The sequence below is a fragment of the Pogona vitticeps genome, chromosome 1, assembly GCF_051106095.1.
Source record: "Pogona vitticeps strain Pit_001003342236 chromosome 1, PviZW2.1, whole genome shotgun sequence".
NCBI lineage: Eukaryota > Metazoa > Chordata > Lepidosauria > Squamata > Agamidae > Pogona > Pogona vitticeps.
This window is the reverse complement of record NC_135783.1, coordinates 23,134,495-23,153,034: the sequence shown is the minus strand read 5'-3', so window position 1 is coordinate 23,153,034 and position 18,540 is coordinate 23,134,495. Positions and strand designations below refer to the sequence as shown.

The 18,540-nt window shown below is 47.0% G+C and overlaps 1 long non-coding RNA gene across 1 annotated transcript in view; it reads right to left on the bottom strand.

Annotated features, from left to right (window-relative positions):
* Positions 1-18,540, bottom strand: part of LOC110082719 (uncharacterized) — a 37,350-nt gene extending 18,810 nt beyond the window's left edge. The window contains exon 1 of the long non-coding RNA XR_013540294.1: positions 17,860-18,540. This is a non-coding gene — a long non-coding RNA (uncharacterized LOC110082719). The remainder of the gene's footprint in view (positions 1-17,859) is intronic.

Genomic DNA, 18,540 nt, shown 5'->3' with positions numbered 1-18,540 from the left:
ATAATGGCTTGGTGTTTTTCTGACTACTAGAACACAACAGACTTTGTATACAGAAGGTTCCAGGTTCCATTCCAGACATTTCTTGTTGGCAAGGAATGTCAGGTTGTGAATGGGATGTGTCTGTAATTCTTCAGTCAGAAACTGAGTTGCTGCTGGTCAGAGCAGACAATACTAACCACCAAAAACAGATGGCCTGAATTGGTGTAGCACAGCGTCCTACTGAAAGAATATAACTCCATCCAGAACAAGAACAGCTCACCATCAGCAAGCCGAGGGTGTCCTGTTTAACTTTTCATGCCAGTCCTTCTCAACCTGCCACCTTCGGCAGGTGTGTTGGACTACAAAACCCATAATGCACAGCCACATTAGCTGGGAAACCTACGTAGGACGTTCAGTCCCAATACCTCTGAAGAGCAACACAAATGGAGGAAAGGCATCTTTAAGCTGGTGGCCTCCTTTCTCTTGCAAAAGGTCAAACATTTGGACTATACTGTAATCCTCAGCGAGGATTCTGGGAGTTGTAGTCCAAAAATCTCCAGTGTTCTAAGTTCTTCCTACACTTGCCTTGACCTAAAACTGTCTCTTGATAATTTCAGTACTGGATCTGGCCCTGGGCTGTACAACAGTCCTTCTCCCCCCACCTCCCCAATCTCCCCCTCCATGTCATATCTCCTCATTTCCTTCTCCCTATTGATTGCGCTCTATCCAAACAGGGTGAAGAGATGAGAATTGTATTGGGACAGTTGCTGCTCACTCGTGAATAACAGGTTCAATGCCTGTGCTGGCTCTCGCCATTATCTGGTAAGTTAATATTGAGTAGCAATAGCTGTCTAAATAGTAAGATCTTTCCTGTGTGCTTGGGTGGGGAGTGCAGCTACGACCCTCTCTGGATGACCTTCAGAAATTGCACTCTGGAAAGGAGGACAGACGTGGGGGGTGTGAGGAGAGACTGAGAAGTAGAGGAGGCAGTGGGAAACTCCGACTTGTTTCTTTGCAAGTCTTTATTCCATTGAGATGCAAGAGACTTACTCCCCTGTCACTGTGCTTTGGACTACAGTGTCAGCTAAAGTCAGTTGTTCCAGCCCATTGAATCAATGGGACTTTTCTTAATCAACATTTATGTAAGCCCCATTGAATCAAGAGAAGTACTTTGTTTGGGACTGACTCCACTCTTCCTTCCAAAAGCTCATCCCTGGCCCCTTCCCAGGGGCCTAATTGCTTTTAAGTTTTGTTCAGAAATATATAAATTTAAACAAGCATACTGTATGGTCAAGCTTTAGAAGATATAAATACAGATGCATCCAAAGATCATGTATAGAGCAAGGATGACGAAACAAATCCAACTTTAAAGCCTAATGCTGGGAGGATAAAACTTTAGGACTGGGATCTAGGGTGAGCAGTACCCTGGGGTACCCTGAAATTTTGCATGAGAACATAAGAACATAAGAAGAGCCCTGCTGGATCAGGCCAAGGGCCCATACAGTTCAGCTCCCTATATCTCATAGTGGCCCCACCAGATGCCTCTGGCAGGACACCAGATGACTAGATACCTGTCTCCTGATACTCCTCCCCTGCATCTGGCATTTGGAGGTGCCTTTCACTGAGTTCAATGGGGGGGGGGTTTACTCTAGGTCTGTGGGTGGAATAATATACAGTACCTGAAGAAATCTAGCTGGGAGTAAGGTCCTTTGGCCTCAGTGACACTGACTTCTGGGTAGATGGATACAAAATTGTGCAGTTAGGTTGAAAGGAATGGCTCGAGTCCCTTTAGATAGTAGCTTCCCTTCTCCCAAGCCCCCACCATTTCTTGAAAACAAAGACAAATCTAGACAGCATTCACATGATTTCCTGGTAGCTCCAAATTAACAATAAAGTGGAGGGAATCTGTCCCAAATGTCTTGTAAGGCAAACTATGGGTTTGCTACTTCTGCTCTGCCCGTTGCATGACAACAAGGACTTAGGAAGTTGCAAAGGAAGGTGGGACGTGAACTGGCTCGCACATCATCAGGGGAAGGGTGTAGCCCAATCCCAAAGGAAGTGCCCAGCGCAGCTGCCATCCAAAGTAGGAAAACAAAACTGAGCTTGGAAACTTTACCCCCCCCACACACACACACCTTTTTGGGAGGGACTACAATTCCCAACTGTAGTTCAAATGACGTAAAATTCCCAAACACTGAGAACACCGTCAAAGATTGTATGGGGATGGGTTGAGCTATTACTCTTTGCAGATTCCAGAGCACTTCCCCAGTTTGGCAGCCACCCTGCAGTTATGCCAGATTTTGTTCTTCCTGGTACAGCCTTCTCCAGTCTGCTGCTCTGACTTCTACCACACCTGATTTCTAGGTTCTGGTGCCATGCAATATGGGCTCTGCCCCCTCACCTTTAAGACCAGGATTCGTAATCCCTCTCTCAACTATGTTGCAAACCAAGACAAATGCACCGCGTGGGAAAGGAATATTTTAGACTACAAATCCCATCCCATCATGGCCAGTGTAATCCAAGCCTAAATCCTCTTCTAATTTTGGAGTTTTGTGACTGATTATTTGTAAGGGGGTCCCTTTGAGTAGCACAGTAGCTGCAGCCACGTTTCCTGTAGGCATTTAAACCCACTTTGGCACTCCTTAAACAGTTCATATACCTATTGGGTTGCCTTAATTTAGGAGTGTGGTGATGTATGGAAGTGAGAGCTTGACCGTAAAGAAAGCTGACCACCGAAGAATTGATGCTTTTGAACTGTGGTGCTGGAGAAGGCTCTTGAGAGTCCCCTGGACTGCAAGGAGAACAAACCTATCAATTCTAAAGGAAATCAACCCTGAGTGCTCACTGGAAGGACAGATCCTGGAGCTGAGGCTCCAATACTTTGGACATCTCATGAGAAGAAAAGACTCCCTGGAAAAGACCCTCATGTTGGGAAAGTGTGAAGGCAAGAGGAGAAGGGGACGACAGAGGATGAGATGGTTGGACAGTGTCATTGAAGCTACCAGAATGAATTTGACACAACTCCGGGAGACAGTGGAAGATAGGAGGGCCTGGTGTTTTCTGGTCCATGGGGTCACGAAGAGTCAGGCACGACTAAACAATGAATTTAGTAGTCAAATATTAAAGGGTCCTATCATTAACAGGATGTGCTAACTAGCACTGTAGCTCCCTTTACTGAGTTAGTCCACCTCATGTTCCACCTTTTTCCTTTTTCTGCTACCTTCAACTTTTCATGTTATTCCCATGAATCTTGTTTTCTCATGAAATTGGATTTAACTTCTCCAAATTAATGTTTTCCCAGCTCTGGGTTTATATTATGACAAATGGTCCACCCATCATCTTTATTTAGTTATAGTAGATGTCCTCGCGGCTGGATTTTTTTTTTTTTTTGCCTAAATCAAACCAGTCTACATGGCAATAAGGGGAGGAGGATTGTCTTGGCATTTATATGCAGGAATTTTTATTATTAAAAGTTTGTGGAAATTAGCTTTTGCCTACTCATGTGCAAAAAACAACAAAAAAACAGAGCCTTCAGGTTAAACACAGTTTGTAGGCATTCTTGAGTAGTACAGGTCCTCTTTTATGTTCAGAAGATTCAAAATTCAGTCCCTAGTATCTCCCCTTAGATGGCTGCTGGCATTAGAAAGGATCAGTTTCTCGTGTTATTTATTGGCTACATTTCTACTCTGCATTCCTTCCAGAGAGCTTGAGGCAGGATAAAGGCAGCAAACTGGCTAAGGAACTGAGATGAGCTTGTTTGAATCAGTCCGAAGGTCCATCAGTGACAAATTTGTTGTCAGAGAACCACTGGACGCATTACTCAAAAATGGTCTTTTTTTGTGTGGACTATAACTCTAAAAAGTCACTTTTCCAAAGTTTGTTGTATGCCTCTGGAAGCCGCCTTGCTCCCCAACCCTATCCCACCAATTGGTATTCAAATGTTCCAAACCAAGAGATGTTCCAATCATCTAGTCCAGCTGAACATCTTGGAGAACCCGCCCAGTGTAGCCATGATGTCTTCGGGATTCTGGGAGTTCCCCCCCCCCTTGAAATCGATTTGTGGATTGGGCCACCGAACTAGTTGCAACTGGCAGAGGTCCAGAAAATATGCTTTTAGTCTGTGATGGCCAAACGCTCCCTCCGTCCTGCAGATCATTTGAGGACACCTTCTAGAGAGGCTGATTGTAGCAGGGATTTCCCATTAACCCAAGGAAATTTACTCCAACCTGGTGCCTTCCGGATGTGCAGGGGCCCCCCTCCTAGCATACAGGGTCATCCAAACCCTTTTGGCTGCAGATGATGGGACCCGCAGTGCAGCACATCTGGAAGGCTCCCAGTTGAAGGAAGCTAATCCAAGGATGAAAACTGAATTGTGGATCCAGCTTTTTTGCTCAAATCCTCCCCTGTTTCCACCTGGTCTCCTCCCCCCCCCCCCCCGGCGCACGCATACACACACCTTGCGGAAGCAGGCATTCATCGCCATCTGAATGGAGGTTTCCCATTTAGGGGAGACAAATCAGAAACAATCCCCCCTGGCCTTCTAACTACTGTATTAGAGAAGTTGATACTGTTCAGTGCATTCGCTTGGAAATCCACGGAACAGATTTCAGTAAACTTGCAAAGTTGGCATGATTAGGCTACGGGTTTCTTTGGGCTGAGATCGACAGGAGGGGAACGCGTCCATCTAAAATATCTTTAAGCGGAAATGAAAGCTTTTTGGGACCAGAAGTATGGGAAGCCGGGATCCTAAACCCGCGATGTCCTTGGACTTCACCTCCTATCAGCCTGGGCAAAAACATGATGGGTGGTGGGAGATCAGTCCAACAGCACCCGAAACGCGGGGAAGTCTTTGCCCCAATCTTCTAAAGTTTAGAGCAAGGGACATTAAGATCCGTCCAGATTCTTAAGAAAGGATGGAGTTGAAATACTCGTCCTGCATCTAGAAAGTGGATCCGATTCGTACAAAACGGGGGAGGGGAAAATCCTGACGTGGCAAGAAGTCGTTATAGAAATGAACTAGATACGGTCCGAATGCTCTTATTTTTTTTTTATAGGCGGGAGAAGCTCTACTTGATTCACTTGCGTGGGAATAAGCTTAACGTTAAAGGGCTGAGTCTAACTGTCAGCCAGAACTACTGTAGACTCATTGAATCAATGGGGCTAAGTAACTAGAGTACGAAAGCGTGCGGAGCAAGGGAATAAGTCCTGTAGGTTTTCCTAGGATCGAAATCTTGTATGCGCAACAGGATTGCCTTGTTAATTATCTTCTTCGGCTGGTTCCTTTAGGTGAGTTCCTTCTCGACCCTTAGTGCTTAAAGCTCTCTCTGGGAGGTTTACAATTCAATCAGGTAAGCTACGCATTCCCGCCACCCACCCACCCCAGTGAACAGGGTACTCAATTTACAGATCCCGGAAGGATGGAAGGCTGAGTCGGTCTCCAGCCAGCTACCTGAGCCCGGGATAGAACTGAAGTCGTGAGCAAAGTACACCCATTGATTCCATGGGACTTACTTAAGCATTGATTTAACAAGTCCCTTCCATTCAGTGAGTTCTGATCTAGGTGGAATTGGCATCCGAATCTAGCTCAAAGTCTCAGCCTTCACAACTCAGACTTCCCAAGAAGAGCATCGATAGAGGCCAGTGGGTGAGAAGCAAAGCTGCCCCCCATGAACACCAGCCCTGATATTTCAGTTTATACACCTCCAAATCCCTCCTTCGTCCCCATACCCTACTGTAGCTAAGTCAGTGTTTGTAAGCCGAATCAATGCGCATTTTTCGCCCTTAGCTATGACTGTTATGTTTGCAAGCGCTTCGGGGCAAAGAATAGGGACGCGTTTCGTCCTGATATTCTCTGCAGAGCGAAACGTGGCTGTCTAGAGACGAATTTTTTTTATTTGCGCTTTCCTATGAAAGTCACTAAGCTGTGAACTACCTTCGCTGCTGTGTTTTCGGGGGTGGGTGGGAGGAGAGAACTGGTTTAAGGAAGTAACCCCTTCCACCCCTGCTCCAGCCCAGCATCAGCTGCCAGCAAAGTGCGCTTTAGGATCGCTGCCTTAGTCTATTAAAAAGCACTCAAATGCATGCTGTCTTCTCCAGGTATCGATTTCTGATCTCTCCTCTTGTGTGATATCAAAAATAATATAGGTTTCTCTGTGTACCAGATCGACGTAACTGCACTTCCAAAATCCAATTTTGCATTTACTTAAGTAGCTACCTGTAAAGAGATGTCGTACACGCAAGCTCTATACAGTATTTGTTTGTAAATAAACTTCTGGGGTGGTGTAGAAATGTTTAAATAGGATCATATGCTCGCTCAGTACCTATTTTATGCGACCTATATCCACTTACCTCTGAGTAGACATGGCTAGGACCGAACTGTTGGTTTATAATACCCAGCCGAACTCGGGCAGATGCAAACAGCCGTAGGATGGCGTGACTTCAGGGACCCTTAGAGAAAGGCTGATGTGGAAGCGTTTGGGAAAGCGCCCACGCAGATGCCAAGGTGACTTTAAAAAAACTTTTAAAACTACTTGGATTTGCTGGTGCCAGGAATTGGCCCAACAGCATCATGCGGGAGGGGGAGGCGGGAGAAGCCCGTGAAGACGCTTAAACTTCTTCGTGAAGTAAAAACGTCTTCAGCCCCCCCCCCCCCAAAATCGGTTGTCTTGGGCTATTTCCTGGCATCAGTAAATAAATTTTTAGGTTTTGTGTCTGTAGGTATATTCATAAAGCTCCCCTCCCCAATCGACATGAATGAGGTCGGGTACTCTGAATAGGTATGTGGAAAGTCTCTGTACAGGAACGGGTTTCCACTCCAGAATGCCTTTAGTCCAGAGTAGGCCCATAAAATGCGACAGAGCGGGTTACTCCGTGCCTGTCAATGGGGCTCCTCTCTGGGCGCTCGCTGTACAATAGCCTCACTGACAGGCACTGGGTCAGCTCCGTCACAACGCAATGAGCGAAGGGCACCCACCTTTGTCTTTCTTGGCAGACAGATATAGGATCTCTGAGATCCAAAGCACATCGCAGGAAGACCCACTGAAAAGCCCATCGAAAGTGCTTTTTCCTGATGTTCTAAGGGAGAAGGAGAGAAGCGTTGGTTCTGGTGAAACCATGCCGAAATTGATACTTAGATATTTCACTGACACTTTCAACCAGATCTTAAGTCAAGCATCCCAATAAATGGGATAAGGCTCTCCCCACCCCCCAAGTCCTGCCAGTTGAAGTCCCGAACTAATCACGCCCTGTGTTGTGCATAGGATTGAGCTGAGGTGAATGAGACTTATTGCCTAGGAAAGGTGCGTACGAGCTCCCAATGATGCAGTCTGGATCTAGGGCTGCCCGTTAATACCGTTCCTAAAAACAAGTTTCAAAGCACGTTTACCCAAAAGTAGGCCCAGAAAAGGAAGCCGATGCGACTTTACTGCCTAAGAGTTGCAGGTGGCATGAGCCCGCTTATTACCATCTGGACAGTTAAGCCCTATTTCTTGCCTGGGTGTAGGTTACGGGACTCAAAGACCGATCTGGAAAGGGGGACCTTTTAGGCTAGTCTTCCTCCAATAAAGGGCCCCCACATGGCCGACCACAAGTCCCATCCTCCCCTGCTGGCTGGCTGGCTGGAGGATTATGGGAGTTGCAGTCCAACGTCCCTGGAAGGCCCTGGGTTGGGAAGGGCGGCTGTCAGTGCGTCAGTGGAGTCCAGCTCCGAAACACCCACAGATTACCCCAATGCGCGCAATACTGTAAATTCGGTGCCTAAATGGGGAAGAAATGACCTCGGGATTTGCGGAGGGGCGTTGTTGAAGAGAAAAGGGGGCCGGTATAGAACACTCTGTGTAACCCATTAGGAAAAATAAGGGTGGCTTTAAAAGAAAATGCAGAACAAATTTTGGGGGGGGGGTTGTTCTTGCGGCTCTCCGCCTTGCAGCCTGGGCGGGTGGGTTGGGAGAGAGAAGGCGACGAGGTGCGGAAACGTTGGAGCCAGAGCAGGGGGTGAGGGGACCTTTTGCCTTGAACGGCTGGGGCGTTGTTGTCGTTGTTGCTGTTGTTGTGTTTTTCCTTTCTGTGCCCGATCGAGCGGCCTGAGCAACCTGCACCTGCGGAGCGCAACTTCGCCGCCTTCTCTACCCTTCCCCATCTCCGCACCAGCCAGTCTTGATCGCGGGGAGGATCCCGGCGCGCGGGGGGGGGGGGCATAGTTCGGCTTAGTCGACTTGGTTTTGTTCCCCAGCTTTGTCTTCTCTGCCGACGGAGCCCCTCATATTAAGCTGCTCCCACCCCCTTGCTCGGCAACTCTGATAAAGTCAAGGGTATTTCTCGCCTGCCTGGCCTTTCGTGGCCTCCGTTTGTTAGTCGCTGACACTTGCCTCTAAAGTTGAACTCCGAAAGCCGGGAAACATTTCGCCTCTCAACAGCCGCTTATAGATTTAAAGCATCCCTTGCGCCTACCACGTAGTAAATGAATGTATATATGACCCTCCACCAAAGGTACTGTCACTTAGGGCGACTTTACCATCGTTTCTGATTTATTGGGTAAATTTGGGATGAAATTAAAAACTTTACTTGCATTCATTTAGAATTGCATCTATTTTATGTTTCATTTGGAGTCCAGAGAAAACTCCACTTGGGTCTTTTCTACAATCTAAACAAAGATCGCAGGGTGTTGTATTAACAAAACTTTCCTGCAGCATCTCGGTGGCCGGAGATTCCTTTTGTTTCCAAGGATAAGGATCAAAACTATTGTTTCACAAAGAGCTTGCTTTCATTTCTTTGTGCCGTTTCTTCTCTTGTCCTTACTTCTTCCAAATTCTAGATTATTTGCAACCTCTCTCTCTGCCATGTTGGAGATGGTTTTAGAGCAATTCATATGTTAAGTGGGGGGGGGGGGGGGAAGTAGCAATTCTGCAAGCAGAAATAATGATTTTTAATGAAATGCACAAAAATGCAGGTGTGAATGCAGACATCACTGTTTAAGGTATTGTGTACAGATGCAGCTTTATGTGCACAATAGTGCTTTATATAAGCACTGCTTTTTTCCCCTAGGCAGTAACTGCCCTGAGGTGTGCTCCCATTGTTATGATTTTCATGGAGGCTCTGAGCAGCCACTCCAGTCTTCAGGGAGGAAATTTCACAAAAAACAAAAAATCAATGCTGTCTGAAATCAGTTTGTATCCTGCTATTTCTGTTGAGCAATGTTGTGTGTACACACTCTCACACATCTGTATCAATCACACCTATCATATAGATGTCAATTGTACATGCACAGATCAATCATATCTTGCAGACACAGATGTAGCCCTGATACACTCACAAGCATTGTATGCACACCTGCATTTCCTGACCTCTTTCTGTGTCTTTCACTCAGCCACTTGGGTACCAAAAATCCCTTCCGGGAAAATTGTCCAGCTAGGTATAATAAGCCCAATAGTTAAAAAGTTTTATTGAACTAATATTATGGATTGATAGCTGGGATTAACACTTGTGTGGTTGTATTTTTGTCATCTACACACATAGGCACACAGTCTTCAGCCCACCTGCTTGGACTGATGTTCTTGTTCTTCTCTCCAGACCCTGAGACGTGTTAAGAGTAAGCCTTGATGGCCTTATAGGGCCCTTCCAACTTCACTATTCTACGATTCTATAATATCTTGAATACCAGGAAGAGTGTAGATGGATACAGTCAATGTGAATCTGGATTCATCTTCACTGAATTTAGTGAGAGAAGCTAAATAAAAATAGTGAGTCAACACAATTTCGGCCCTGCTTTATGGCCGTAAATATTCGTTTAAATCCACGTAAGCATTTGAAAAGTCTGTTAAAGATTTCTTGGCCCGCTAGTTTATAAACAGAGAATAGCAGGCATGGCCAAGCTGGCAGAAAACAAAAGCCAGAATCTAACACTGTCATTATGCCTTTTATTCATCTAATCGAAAAGACCCAGAAAGTCCCCAATGGCACAACATTTCCTGCTTTAGGACAGTTTATTGTGCGTCTTTTGGGTTAGGCTAATGAGGGGATGGCCTCGGTATGGGTTGTGCATCGGTTTGCATACGGAGAAGGGAAGGCTGCTTTCCTCTGGTAAGATCGCAGAATGATCCCAGGCTCACTTGAAGTGATGCTAAGTTGATCTCTTTCCCTGACTTCAAGGGGCTCCCGTTACAGTTCTTTCCGAGTCAGACGAGTGCGTTTTACGCCAACTTCTTAAAGAGAGGTTTGCACACAGGACAAGGAAGGCGCGAGAGGCGACCTAAGGCATGTTTACTCAGAGACAATCCCACCGCTGTGTTCAGGGCAGCTTGTCCCCTAACAAGTAGCTTTAGGGTTGATTGCCGCCTTGACTGGAGTTGTGGGATCTCTGCAGGTCTCTAAAATCTGCTTTGGACTTTCGTGGAACTAGTCTTTTAAATAAAAATAAAATAGAGTCGGGGGCGGAGGAAGAGGTGACCTCTAAGTGTTCGTGGCATTGTTCTGAAGTTCTCAAGCCGTTCACACGTTTAGTCCTAGAGAGCTACCCAGTTGCCTTCTATAATTCTATTTTGGAAGACTTCACAAGCCGCTTGCTCCGGCCTCCTCCAGCAAACATCCAGTGTTTCTTTCCTGCAGAGATTGCGGTCTAGAAGGGCCTTGACATCACCCCTCAAGACAGAGTCAGAGACTTCCTTGCGACGACCCTCCTGCCCCCGACAGGCACTGCTCCGAAGGGCGGGAAGGAACCTAAAGGAGCCAGCCGGAGAAGATAAGGAGCAAGGCAATCCTGTTGCGCATACAGGATTTCGATCCTACCGAAACCAACTTATTTCCTTGCTCTGCACAGTTTTGTCCACGGGGGCACACGTCTGTCTGCAAACGGGTTTTGGAACCATCTCTTTCTTTCATGCTCCCCTATCCATCTTGCTTAGAGTCTTTCCCCTTTCTATTAAGGTCTGATGCCAAAGGAATTCCATTTATTTTTGCTCTGCTCAGGATCGCAGTTTCTTCCGTCTGCGCCTTTAGGGGCGGCGACAAAAGACGGAAACCTCTTCCTGAATTGGTTCCTCTTTTTTGGTATTTCCACCCAAGAAAAAACTTGGGTCTGTGTGTAGCCTGACTAATTCTTCCAACTGGGACTCCTCTGAGGTTGCAAGATTCCTGGGGGGGCAATAAACTGACTTCTCCGGTGACCTCCAGATGTATGGGTCTACCATCCCCAAGTAACACAGGATGATGAGGGTTGTAGTCCAACCCAACTGGAAGGCGGCAGGATGACAAGAGGTCAAGCCAGGCTTCCTGACAAGGCCGACAGCAAGTACTGTACTGCTAGTTCGCTTATCTTTGAGTGGGGTTTGCAAGCCTCACGGAAACTGATAGAAAATTAGGCAGGGCGAAGCAGGTGCACAACTTGAGGGACTTCTGATCTCTTCCTCCCCTCCCCCGCCTCGCTTTATTTCCCAAACTACTCACCATAATTCCTCCCCCGCAAATTACTGCTGCTACTGCTAAGAACAAGTAACGAAGGAGCTTCAACGGAAGAGGAACGCGTCCTGCGTTTGCCTGAGATCCCGACTCTCCTTTTAGTAACTCTAGTATTAACTCTTCCGAATGCTTGATTTCTCTGACAAAGGCTGCAGCCTTTCTCTCTCTCTCTCTCTCTCTCTCTCTCCCCACTCGGGTTTCGACCCGAGGGGACTGCAGTTCGGTTTCCGGAAGGCAGCTTTTGCTTTTTCAAATTCCAAAGGCATGAAGCCGTGGATATGGAAATCAATATATAGACAGCGTGGCGAGCAAATAATGGACCGGGATCAGTGATTGTCGTAATTTGCATTTAGGCTTGGCCATTGTTTAGATCGAACCCCCTTCCCCCTCCTCCCTCACCACTTGCTGCTTTTTCTGATCTGGATGGTAGGTGCTTTGTTTGTGTGCTTGCCTGCTTGCTCGCTTGCGCGCGCTTTGGCAATCCCAGGGCCCTCGACCTGAAGAAACGCGAGCCCTCCCCAAGATGGGCGTCCTTAAGGGCGAAGAAGCTAATGACTTGCGTTTAATTGGCCTGGTTCTCCCTTCTAGCTGCTTGGAAGTCCCTGCCTTTTGTTGCTTTTGGGGGAGAAAGAGAGGGATGTGTGTGTGTGTGTGCGCGCGCGCGTGTATTGGAGGAGGGGGCTGGGGGTGTAAAGGGGGAGGAGGAGGTAATCAGGCTAATCAAACCTTTTGTCATGGCCAAATTCTCCCTCGGGGTCTTTCCAAACATTTGTTTGAATAATTTACCTACAGAATAGAAAAATACTAATTGATTTTAAAGTGCCGGCCCAGAGGGAGGGAAAGCGGGGAAATCAGAAAGCAAACAGGAAGAAAAGGGGGCGGGGGGGGGAGAGAGAGAAGGAAAGAGAAAACAAAAATATGTAACCCTGATAAGAACGAAGCCTTCATAGCTTGGTTGGAACTGTTGAAAAGAAAGAAAGAAAAGGACTAAAAAAATCTGTACATCCGACCTGCGGAGAAAGCGAAAAAGAAAAAAAAAGGGGGGGTATGCGCAGAGACTCAAACTGCCGCAAACTTCCTTTTGGAATGCTGGCGCCCCCCCCCCCTCATTTTTAAAGGGGCCACGTCCCTTTTCTTTCCCAGCGGCTGGAGAGACCACTCTTTCTGTCCCACACCTCCTCATAGACACCTTGATCCCTGCCCAGCTAAAGCCAGAGGGCAGGGACCTACGGCACGATTTTCTCCACTTCTCTACTCAGAAGTCAGCCCCATTGTGCTCAATGGGTGTACACCTAGGGGAACTTATAGAGGAGCGCATCCCTTAAGCCCCAATCCTTCGGGCACATATTCGGCAGTCGGGTCATTTGAAACGGAGCCGGGGGAAGGGGAGGTTTTAACTAGTTTGTGACGCAACACTGCTTTGCTCCGAATGAACTGGAAAACGTCACCACACCCAAATCGGTACCCCCCACAAATCTGACTGAAAAAAAATGGAAGCCAGGGCTCCCCTTCCGACTGAAAAAGCCAGGATACTATCGTGGGAGCCAGAGTTATGGCTGAAAAAGATGCGGTTTTTAGTCCCTGCCCATTCATAAAACTCACTGGAAGACCTGAACCCAGGCGCCCTCTCTAAGCCTACCTCCTAAGGCTGTTGGAAGGTTATGTCTACGTCCCGAAGCCCTTTGACGGAGAATAGTATTAAAATACAGTATGTAACAATGGTGGGGGCAATAGCATTTTTCAACGGTCTGCAGTTGTAAGTAAGAAAATGTTAAATAAAAATACATATTAAATAATAATAAAATAATATTTTGTATTTATTTGATCATGTGTCACGTTTATATCCCGCCTTTCCTCAGTGAACTCAAAGTGATTTACCAGCTCTCCTCCTCTTCACTTTATCATTACGAGCATCCTATAGGATAGACTAGTTTCAGAAAGTTTGACTGGTTCAAAGTGTGTTCCATCATCACCATCATCATAAAAATAGAACTGCAGAGCTGCAAGGGACCCTATGTGAAGGCGGCACAAGGAGGAATCGAACTCCCAGCGTCTAGACGTCTAAATTACTGAACTATCTAGCAGTTTTAAATTCATGGCCCACAAATAATTTAACAGAACAGATGGAACTGGTACATTCACTGGTGGCAAAAGTAGAAATAGGAGACTGAAGTCTCAAGATGTATAAAAATGTTGGCAAAGCAGATTTTATTCTTACCAAAAGAGCTCAGTCTCTTTCTAAACTGTTTGCAATACAGATTTTGTTCTTATCTGAAACGCTCAATAATATCCACCGCCATCACCACAATAGAGCGGGATAACATTCTTTGGGTGGGTTTGTTTTGAGCAAATGAGGCGAGGCTTGTGGAGGAGGCAAGATAAAGTTTACTGGAGATAGACCGGAGCCACGGAGTGTCCACAACAAGCTGAGAGTTGCATCGTCTTTCCTCTTTTACGGGAAATAACTAAGGAGTTGTGAGGGGGAGAGAGCGAGAGAGCAAAGCACCGTGGGGTTATGGTGGGAGGGGGGGAAGACGCAGAGTCTCAAACTACTCTAGCTTCCCATTCAGGGCAGGATTTTGATGCGATTCATTAGAAGTAACCAGTTGACATAAGGTAAACCGGCATTGGGAGTTGAGGTGGGGGCTTTCTTCGGGGGAATGGCAAAGCTTCATTAACAATGTCTAACAAGGCGTGCAATCGCTCTGATTGGGCAGCTTTGTTCCAACGGCGGGGCCTTAAGCAGGATGCCCCCCTAATGAGGGTCACTACCAGAGTTTGAGAAGATATTCCCTCCCATCCCCAGCGCGCTAAAAACAAAAACAAAGCAAGAACGAAAAACAACCCCCCCTCCCCCCCAAAAAAATACTGTCGCCAGGAATTCGGGAATTGAAAGAGAAAAGTTTCTGGAAATCACCTACTTGGTTGGGTGTGTTGTTGTTTTGTTGTTAAATCTGGAGAAAGTGCGTGTCGTAATATGGGGCGAGAGGGAGAAGACGTCCTAGAGACGTCCTAACTTTCTCTCCAACCTTCATCACTGCCTTTATTCACGAGCCTCGGAAAGAAAAAGGGCGACTGGGCGGGTTGCCCTTCCTGGAGGCCTTTATTCGGGAGTAAGGGCCGCTGAAGCCCGAAGAACTAGGGACCACCAGCTTCTGTTCTTTGCACTTTGGACGTAGGACGTCAATGCCGCACCCACGGCCAAATAACACCTTAATCAATTGCTCTCCTATCTCGCTTCGCAGAACCCAAACGCGACTTTCCGTGAAAGCCAGCTAAAACCCTTTACACTCAGGTGTGGGTTCCACGCCGATCTCAGCATGGGCCTTTTCTGAACATAGCTAAATTACCTCTCCTAAATTCGATTAAAGACCTACCTGCCTCACATGGATTGCTGCTGGGTGTAACACTGACTTTCTCCAATGGGACTGCTATTTCTTTGGGTAGCACGACAATAACACCTTAACATTTGGATCTGTGTCCACTTATAGGTGCGTATCTTCACGCGCAGCCCCTATACATGCCAATTTCAAACATATTTCAGTGTGTGTGTTGAAGGGGCCCGATTTCCAGAATTAAGCTGCATTTCCGAATACGTTCATTAAGGAGGAACTTCTATTTATGCAGTGGGGCTTATTTCCGCGTACTTATGATTGAGGCGGAGGTCTCCGCAACATTTTCTTTTCATAAAAGCTTTGGCCACTAAGTGAACAGGTGAAACTCAAATTCCATGTATCGTTTTTTGGAAGACTCCCGTTTCCAAAGAAGTGTAGGTAAGACTGTAGCTTTTATTGTTCCCTGAAACCCTTAAAAGTATCTGATTCTCCCTTCCATAAGATGTCTGTGTCTAAAACACACCGCGGCAGACACAGTTATATTAAATCATATATGAAACTCTTCTGAACACAATGGGGCTTACTTATGAGCAAACACATGCAAGATCTGGTTGCACAGCTGAAATTCTATCCAAGCCTCTGTATGCTCCTCTGCCTTGGATGGGGTTTCAAGGCTGAGTGAAACCGCTTGGAACTTAACTTCTTCACAGATTTATTTAGCCGGAAAAGGAAAGGTGCTGCTAAATTTGAGATCTAGTCTCCTGAAATCCGTCGAACTTCTTTGGAAGCACATTTTGAAGGGATCCAGAATCCCATGCATAAAGCTTGGACTTTGCAACAACGATGCCCAGTTCCTTGGCTGGGGCAGAGGAAATACTCCAAAACTCTTGGCGACCAAGCCTGTTTACCTGGACTTTAAATTCTACTTGGGTGGGACGCCATTGAAACAAAGCGCAGAACAGCCAGAACATCAGGAATGGAGGGTTGTTGTTGTTGTTGTTGTTGTTGTTGTTGTTGTTGTTGTTTACAAAAGGATGCTATTCCCAACCCGACACAAGCCCTCTGCATGTTTTGGACTACAGCACCCGTCATCCCGCCCACTGGCTGGAGATGATAGGCATTGCAGTCAGACACATGAGGAAGTCGCAAAGTTAGAAAAGACCAAGGCAGCTCTACAGAAAGGAGCGGAAAAGAACTTCAATGTATTCAGAATGGCTTTATATGTAATTAGATTCATGTATTACTTTACTCTACTTTGAACAATTTCCCACTCTTCCAGCCTTAAATCAAAGCGGACTCTTAATCCATTGTATAATGTTTATATTTGCAGACATGGTGTTGTGTTGTGTTTTGTTTTTTAAAGTCTCACCTTGAACCTTTAGGGTGACTTTGAATTAATTAACATAAATCATCCTTCTCTTCCCTCTCTCGCCCCCACCCCACCGACAAAACTCATTTGACTTGGGTTCCTAGTCCCGCTTGTACCTCACACCCTTCACATCAAGAGGATTGAATTACATTTGCCGAATGGGTCAGACTTAAGAGGGCGTCCGCAGTATGGATGCCTTTCAATAGGCAAACCTGCTCTGCACATGGGTGCGTGTGTGTGTGAGAGAAAGGCCCTTTTGTTTGTGATGGTGTGTTTGCTGTTTTAAAGGAACACAACTGCACCAGGACAGAACTGCTTGCCACCGAGCAGGTCAATTTAAACACCAAGTTTTAAAAAGTCTCCCTGGAGTTTTCTTTTTTTTTCTTTTTTTCTTCCTGTTTCTCGTCTTCTGATTTTCCTTTCCAACTCCTCCCTGCCCTCCACAACCCTTCAAAACCTTCAGAGGAAGCCCAAAATTGAACACAGCCTGTCTCAATAACAACAACAGCAACAGCAACAGCAGCAACAAGAATTCAAAACAGGGGATGGGGTGGGGTGGAAGAGAAATTTAACTCGGCCCGCCCGACCAGCTCATTGCGAAGAGAGTCCGGCTTAAAAGAAGGATGAGATTAGGGGAACTGAGCATGAATTGACGATTCTGGAAAGGAGCAAGCAGGAAAACAGGAAGAGTCCAGTTCCTGCACTTGACCCAAAGAGATTCGTAGTTCCAAGGCTCGGCTCGGTGGGAAGGCTTAGCACTTTCCACTGAAAGCTCTCCCCTTGGAATAAGCCCCTCTCTTTTAAAATGGAATTTGCTTCTTCGTAATGCAAGATCACGTCCTCATAGTTACTCAACGGGGCTCAAGATACCGGCACTTCCCCTCCCCCCGCCCTTCTTATTTGGAAACAAACCCTTGGTTTCAAATGCAAAAGACCGTCGCCTCCTACCGGGACCCTGGACGCATTTACCTGGATGCAAGGACTATTGAAACCGACGGAACTTATCAACTCCTAGCAAGAAACTTGCACGGCAGCCAGCTTTTCACCCAACTCACTACCATTGCCACCTCTGTTCCCTAACACGTTTTCCGGTCAGTTTCACAACACTGCCATGATCGCCGCCGAGAGCACACATTTACACAATTCTTTCGAAACGTGGCGCAGAGCAAAAGCAGTCGGAGCTTCCCCCCCCCTTTCCTTCCACCCCTACACCACACCACCCCCACCTCTACGCCCTCGTGTCCAAAGCGAAAGCTCCATTCATCTCTCTGGAACTTGACTTCCGCCTGGAGATCTGGCCACCAGACGCCATCCGTTAAAAACTGAGAACCCCAAGAAAGGAGCCAGCTTGTTGCCTGGAAGGGGATCCCTCCGAATCCCCTAAACCTAAAGCTCCTCTTTACCCTCCCCCCCGGCCCCCGGGCCGTGCCTTCCTCTCCCCTCGCCGGCCTTTTAAGGGAAGGAGACCTATTAAGAATAGATCGTACTTTTGCGGACTTTCGGGCAACCCTTCAGCCGCCTGAGCGCGGGGTGGGGTGGCGACAAGAAGGAAGGGGGGGAGGGGGGAAGCTACACTGCATAATCCAAAATAAAGTAAAAGACGACAAAAACAAAACAAAAAAAACAAGAGTATAGAGGAACATCATCCTAAACAAAATCCCACAGCACATCTTACGGGATTCTGAGCCTCTGAATTAAAACAGAAACAAAAACCCACAAACTTACAGGAGCCGGAAAAGATTTTTCTAGGGCAGAAAGACTTGTTTTCCTTCGCCCTGGTGCAGAGGCGGAAGAGCGGGTGGCTTGGTCGCTGCGATCTTTCCTCCAATCTCTCCCTCTCCCTCTCCCCCCCCCCAATCCACCCGCGCTCTTTTTCTTCTTCTTTCTGTCTGTCTGCCTGTCTGCCTGTCTCTTTCTCGCCCTCTCCAGCCTCCCTCTTCGGCTCCAACGGCGCTCAGGCTCAGCAGCTCCCTCGCAAAAGCCCCCTTTTTTTCCCCCTCTCCCCCTTTTCCGGGGGCTCTGCATTAGCCAATTCCATTGACAGTTTTCAGCCAGCAGCTGCAGTCATTAAAAGGCATTTACACCCTGGCCTCCTTCGCACAAAGATAGAGCGCCAACAATTATCTGCTTGTACGTTTAAGGACATGAGAATGTGTCCCTAACAGGCTTAGAGGGAAGATGGAGAGCTCAGTCGCCCTGTTAGGCAAAACCCCTGCGCCTTCCTGTCCACCCGTCCTCTTCATCCCCCACCTACCCTCCGGACCCCCATTAACAATGCCTTATTTATTTATTCATTCGTTTACTTCTTGGCTGACCCTAGACGGGGCTACGGCCAGAAAATTTCCCGAAATCAGCCCGCAGCGTTGGCAGGGCATAACCGATCGGGCTAAGGGAAGGGAAGCGCGT